Below are 7,196 nucleotides of genomic sequence, written 5' to 3' on the forward strand. Positions count from 1 at the left end.
GGGCTAGTTTCTCTCTTCCGTATGCATCTGATGGCATTGATGTCTTCTTCTGTCTCTTTATGCTACCATCTGTTCCAGCATCTGTCCCTGCCTCTGTTACATGAGGCTGGGCATAAATAGATGGACATGGAACAAGAACAAAATGGCTAAAAAGAGAATTCATGCAGGAAGCATCATGTGTCCTGGGACTACCAGCACAAATCACCTCTCTCTAGAGCCATGATGGCTTTGGAGTATTGGTGGGTGCTCCCCCAGATAAAGGGGGAAACGAGTGCATCAACCAAATGTGCACTCTTACAGGCAACTGTATATGAATTGTGTACACACAGTGCAGGGAATGGAATGACCAAAAGTGCAGGGGATGAAAGTCCAGGAGGTCCTGGGATCTCACCTCCATCCTGACAGTACTGAGAAGCATTGTTAAGTTTGGAAAAGACCTGTAAAATCCAAGTGTCCATCTGCCACCTATACTGCCCACAAAACCATGTCCTCAGTGCCACATCAACCCTTCTCTTGAACACTTCCAGGGGTGGTTGAATCCACCACCTTGCTGGGCAACCTATGCTAATGCCTCACCACTATTTTGGAGAAGAAAAGTTCTCCCTAATTTCCAACGTGAACCTCCCCTGGTGCAACTTAAGGCCAGTACTTATCATCCTGTCACTGTTACTGGGGGGAAGGGTCCAACCCCCACTCACCACAGCCTCGTATCAGGGAGCTGGATTTGGGAACGAGGTTTGCTGGAAGGCTTTGCAGCTTGTGAACGCTAGTCCCCATTGCTGCAATGTGCACAGGGATGGCTCCTACCCTAAAGATTACACTTCTCACCTACTTTACTCCAGGAACTCTGTGAGACCCTGAAAAGGGGCTTAAAGCAGGGGGTAGCCCAGAAGATGAGAACAAGATGAAGCTGAAAGAGAAGCAGAGCTGTTTTGTAACAGTGTCCCCCAGGGAGAGATCACACCACACCAGAGACGTGGCTCTGGAGAGGTGCAGCACGCACAGAGGTGACCAAATGAATTGACACCAGGCAATTCTCACCGGAGCTAATGAGACAAAGTAATTGAAAATAAATGAAGGAACATGACACCTGGCTGGCAGATCAGTTATCTATAGCATGCCTTTCCTGAAATAACCGCTTCCTGAACACCATACACTGAGGCAAAACCAAGGAGATGCACACATAAAATAGGCCACTCCAGCAGGGACCTGAAGGCCCCTTTATTTTTAATCGAAGCTGTCAGAAGGGTTAATTGGATGGTGTGCAGCAGTGCCCTCTGTCTGGGGTATTGGCTCCCCTTGCCACCCATGGGTATGGTGCACTCAATCTAAAGGATGAAGTGCCCCATTGCTATTGTCCTTGGGTGAACTTTTGGATGGCAGTGCAATGCAAAAATGGGGAATTCTCTGCTCTCCAGCCTCAGGGAATATCCCTGAATATATCCTGGGGAGAGCTCGGATGTTTTCATCCTTTGGATAATTAGGGTGAGAGAGGGAGTTCTCAACTCAGCTCACAAATGCCCCCTGAAGTCTAATTAGAGGCTTATAGAAACCCCTGACCTTAAACTGGTGGTCTGAGAGGGTCAACTGGAGAACTGTTGCATGGGACACAGCATTTGTCCCACAGAACTTGATGTGTCCATCCCTTTGCAGAGGTGGAAGCAAAAGAGAGGAGGATGAGGGAAGTGCAGTATGGGGCAGTTGTTCTGACCCCAGGAATTAAACTAGCAGCCAATCGCATTCCAACCAAACCACCCTGTGGTTCCCACCACTATGGGAATTGTATCCACAGAGGCAGATACAGGATGCCCTGTGCCAAAGGAGCATTTATGTCTCCCCACCCTGTATCACTTGGTAGATGGCTGCTCCTGGGTTTGGGTTTTCCTCTCTGAGGAAATGAAGCTGGGTTAAATCTTCCTTAGGAAGCTGTCCCATCAAAGCTCTGCTGTCTCATGGAGACACTGCAAGCTTTTTCCCTTTTTATTTCCATCCTAGTTCTAAAAAGGAAAGGAGCAAGGGCAGAAAGTAAGCACACGTACTTTTTTGTGCAGAGCCAAAAAGATATGATCAAGAAACAGATCTATGCCTTAAAAAAAGAGGTGTTTCAAGAAGGAATGGTTCGCACTCATTGGAATGGGCTGAGGACACCCCTAGCACTGCCCCATGACTGAAGTGTAGGGTCTGGGAATAGGGCACCCCCAGCATGTTCCTACAGACTCCTCCTTTGGACAGAGGCCATGCAAGAGGAGAGAAATCAGGTACCTCTTCTACAATATCTCCAGGGCTCTTCTGTGCAGACAAAGATTTTTAAACCAGATCCCCCTGTTTAAAGGGTGACCAAGACATTGCACCCCAAAGCATCCTGAAAAGGATTGACACAAACTGTCCATTTCCTCCACCAAGACATGCTGCTGATCTTCCTATCCTAAATCCTCAGGCATCTTGATTTTCATCGGTTCCCTTGCTTACTTCCCTTAAATGAAGTTGAGGAGTCAGTAGGCAGCCAGGAGCTCTGGTGTCTAAGTTTCATGACAAGAAAGCAAAAAAAGAAAGCAAGGAAGGCTCTCCCTCCCCCTCCAACAAATGCAGCTGAAATCTCGTAATGAGAACACGGCCAACACTCTGCTCTGCCCTCTGCCCTTTATGGGGCAGGTTGCAAGGTCACAGAGACGCAGTCCCCCGGTATTGATCAGGGCTCTTTGGGGCTGGCATATGGTACCAGGTTTCAAAGGCCAAGCAGCTAAAAAAGAATTAAGTGGGGGCAAAGAGTGGAACGTACCAGATTGAACTCCTGACATGCAGGGGTCAGAGATCACTGGAGATAAAGCGGGTGCTGGAATGGCCTGCGCAATGTCAAAAATAAATAACTAAGCATTAAAAATCAAATGCTCCCCCTTCCCAGGGCACAGACCAAAATCCCACCATATTTCAGAGGGAAAAAAAACAGGCTGTACGAGTCTGAGGTGGTGAGAGCAAATAAGGGGGAAAATGCCTTTTCCTTGATCAAGGGATGAGCATGTTCATGCCTTACCTGGAAGGTGTGCCTCTGGGATTATACAGCCTGTTATTTTGGGGGGGGAAGGTTGTCTTTATTTTGAATGTCCTTCAGCACAGAAAGACAAACTTAAAAAAAAAATTATGGAGAGAGCAGAAGAAAATAAGCAAATAAGCATCCAGCACCTCTGCTTGCACAACAGGCATCTCTTCTGTTTGGTGACCCTACCCACAGTGGGGACAGTGCAGCTCAATAATCTTTAAGGTTACTTCCAGCCTAAGCCACCCTATGATTCCATGATTCTTTACCAGCAAGATGAGAGCATGAGAAAAGAGCAGCAGCTTCAGTCTGTGCTCCAGAACAGTAGATGGGATGGGTGCAAGAAGCCAAAGAGGACTGGAATTTCAAACTTGTCTCAGAGCTTTCTTCCTCTCCCATGAGGCACCGTGGCCAAATGGAGAAGGCAGTGGGCAGAGCATATGGGAAAGGACAGATAAGGAGGTGCTGAGGATAGAACCAGGCAAAAATAGGTTCTGCCTCTATTCATCAGTGATTCTTCTTGTATTAGGGGACAGCAGGCATGAATGGTGGTGAAAAAGCAGCCTATGTGATGGGTAAATAAATTTAAAAACAAACAAACAAAAACAAAACCAACAGAGCTCATGGGGTGTTTGCCTGGGTTACACCCTAAGGAAGGTTTTTGTACTGTTTTATAAGGAAAGGCAATTGCAGATAACCAGTTCTAAATTATCCCCCCAAAAAGACACTGGTCACAAGCCAGTTAAAGAAAGAAAGATTTGCTTACCCAGCCCAAGGATCAACACTCACCAAATACTCCAGAAGGGAGAAGCTCCAAATGGAGATCCACCCTTTGTGGTAGCCAGGCCTTAAATGAGGTTAGGTTAGGGTAGGTTAGCCCCTTCCAGTCACACAGGTGAATTGCTTTCGCCTGTGCTCCCAGGGCTGGCTGTCCCTCCACCAGGTGCTCAATCATTGCTTCAGGCCACGACTTAGCAATTTGCATACACATGCCAAGGGTCTTGTGGATGCTTTAAGTTCAAACTACAGCATGTTGAGGATCTTAACCTGTTCTTCAAGCTCCTTCTTCATGTCCCAGTGCAATGCTGGCCATACAGAAGTTGATCAAAGGATGGAGGAAAAGACATGAAAAGGAACAAGCCTCTCAGCTAATGGACTTACCTAGATTATCTTGTTTCAGTGCTGTGATGCAGCATAGGAAAGCACATGGTAGTTCTGTATCTTTGTTCCTCCTTCCTGTCTAGGCCATATAAGACATTAATGAATCATGTGGTGCCTTTATCTCCACCACTCCATCCTTGACCGAAGCCCCTCAGATTTCTAGTGCTCCATGATGTCAGTCTGTGGCTGAAAAAGTCAGTGAGCTCATTTTCCCTTCTGATTTTTTTGCCTCCTCCTTTTCTTTTGCTCTCCTTTCATACCCTGCCAAGGGGCTCTATCTCCTTCTGCAGCTCTGTCTGCAGGGACACACTCTGCTTATTTCATTAATGCATTCTTCTGGTTGGTTCCTGATAAAGCAAACTGTTTGGTGCTGTATGCAGCAGGGCTGGATGTGTTTCCAGATGCAGGTGATGCATCCAGAGTCTGGTCATTGTGCAGTTCCACCAACACTGACAACAGAGGAGGAGCAATCTCTCCACGTTTCCTCTGGCATTATCAGTTGTGTACCGAGCAATAAGGATCTTCCATAACACCATCCAAAAAATTTTTACTTTCCTGATGTCAGGGTTAAAATCCATCCAAATTCAAGTGGGCTGAAAGGTAGCTCGACAGCCAAGGAGACCACTAAGGAGGAGTGGGAAAGTGCCTGATGTGAAGCCCAGGAACACATCTAGGAGGTTATGCTACATTGACTATCTCTGTTTACCTCCCAGGTGTGGCAGGCTGGACAGGCAGAATGGGATTTTGTGCCCTCACATATTTCCTTTCCATCTGTGTGGGTGGAATACTCTAAATGGCATATTATCCCTTCCGCTCTGCGCTTCCCTCTGGATTCATACTTCTCATGAATGTTAGAAAATGTGCTCTAGAGCTGCCATATGATGAGCAATCAGTGCTTAAAAATGCTGCCTTCCTCCCCCCCTCCCATCTTTCTTGGTGAGTTCAGTACCAGATGGCAGACTCTCAGCCCGGAGAATGAATTGACAGCATAACATGACTAGCAGCAGCAAAATCTTCCTCCCCTCTCTTCCACCGCTGAGACTCCAGTAGTGCAGAGTGAATAATTTAGCAGCCATCTCTCATTCAGCAAACACTGCCGGTGAGCTGTGTGAAGATGATTTTTATTAACTGGACGGCTGGATGCAATTTTCCAGCAAACCCTGTGTGCAAACAAATTGTAGCTGACTGCTGGGTAAGTGCCAGAGCTTATGACTGTCTCCTGGTACAGAGAGATTAGATGCCCACATCCTGTTACACCATCTCCTCTGCTTGTGAATTATTTCCCAAGCCCACGAGTAACTTTGCTGGTGAACAATCATGGTTTCAGATCGGAGGGAGTGTTTTCAGCAAGACGCATGTTCGTGATGTTGTTTTGTTCCCTGGGAACATGAACAAAATCACGCCGCCCAGCCTGCTCTGTAAAAGTCATTGCGGATGCTGCTGATGGGGCTCATGGGATCTGATCAAGAAAAACATTTCTGAGCCCTTTTGTTTTTGATCCATTTGTTCATTTCCGCCTCATTCCAGCAACAGGGTGACTGTGTCACTAGGCGAGAGTGGCATTGGGTCTCATCAGCCCCTCTGTTGTCATCTACCATGAGAAGTTGTGGTCATATATGGGCCATGCTGGAGCTGCCACAGAAGTAAAATTGGGCAGGTGTCACCAGCCAGCAAGAGGCTGAACTGGTTGCAAGAAGATTTGGGGATTTTTACTTTGCGTCTTGCATGCTGCTTGTTGCTTGCAACCCACTACAAGTCCATACAGATGGCTGCAGGTAGGGATGAGAGATCCTCCTGACCACTGTCCCCACTACAGACAAATGTGGCAGTGGGTTTGAGCTCCTCCTGATCCTTGCAATTGTACAGTGCCAGTCTAAATGCTTGCTGGGAGGTATGAGGGATGTGAATCCTGCAGTGGGCAGGTAAGAAAAACTCTGAATTTGTTGGACAGGTGCCTGGAACATTAGGCTGTTATTGGAAACACGAGGCTTTTATGGTAAGTAATAGTAATGCTATTGGGCGTTTTCCTTAAATAGTCTGCCATGCTCCATATGCTGACAGCTAATGCAGAGGGGAAAGGTGTGTGCAAGCTGTTTTATAAGGATGCAGGAGCCCTGGTGTCTCAAGCTTTGAAATGCCCACTGTTACCCTGCTCTGTCCTCCCAGTGATGTGGGACACGTGTCTATTATAGAGAAAAAAAGCAACACACATTCAATGCCAGAGGGGCTCCCAGTTCAACTCTCCTAATCCCAAAAGACCCAAGTGCTCAGTCCTTCCATGGACACCATGGTCACCATGGAAAGACAGAATTCTAGTCTGAGGTCCCCTTCTGTTCCTCCCAGTGTAAGAAATTACCCTTTTGGATCTTGCAGCATGGAATCCCATGGTAACAGGTCCCCAGCCAAGGAAAGCCATTTCTCATTTAAGAAGCATCCAGGACAGAACAAGCAGAGCTTTGAGATATACAGAAATGTTGTTCAAATACAATATTCATCCTCTCCTGAATACCAAAGGAAGAACAAGAGTATCCCCAGAGCTAAACCAGCAAGAAGAGCTACAGCAACTAGGCCACCTTTGCTAGAAATAGCCCATGGGGCAGGATTAGCATCCTTCCTCCTGAGGAGAATCCCAAATGTAGAGAGATCTCCCTGGTAAACTCTGTTGTTTTTGTGGATTTTTTTTCTAATATCCAGCATGTTGTTCTGTTCGTCACCGCACTCCCTTTGAGATGCTGCCTCACATACAGGGCTATAAGCAGCATCTCATCACTTTAGCTGCTCTGAAGTTACTCCCAAGCAGTGAGCCATTTCCATGGCTGTTGTCCACGGAAGCTGGGCTGCCAGTGTCTGACACAGCCATCGATAGCCCTGTGCTCGTAGGAAGCAGGAAAACGCCTTTGAACTCCCTGAAAATCAGATGGAACTAGAGAGCCACAAAGACCATAAATATTGGGCTAAAAATATGTTTTTCCCCGTTGCCATCTCCCACCTTCCTCCCCAT

This window comes from Centrocercus urophasianus, unplaced genomic scaffold (assembly GCF_019232065.1).
Source record: "Centrocercus urophasianus isolate 14NV4802_14NV808 unplaced genomic scaffold, USGS_Curo_1.0 seq_24, whole genome shotgun sequence".
In the NCBI taxonomy this organism is placed as follows: Eukaryota; Metazoa; Chordata; class Aves; order Galliformes; family Phasianidae; genus Centrocercus; species Centrocercus urophasianus.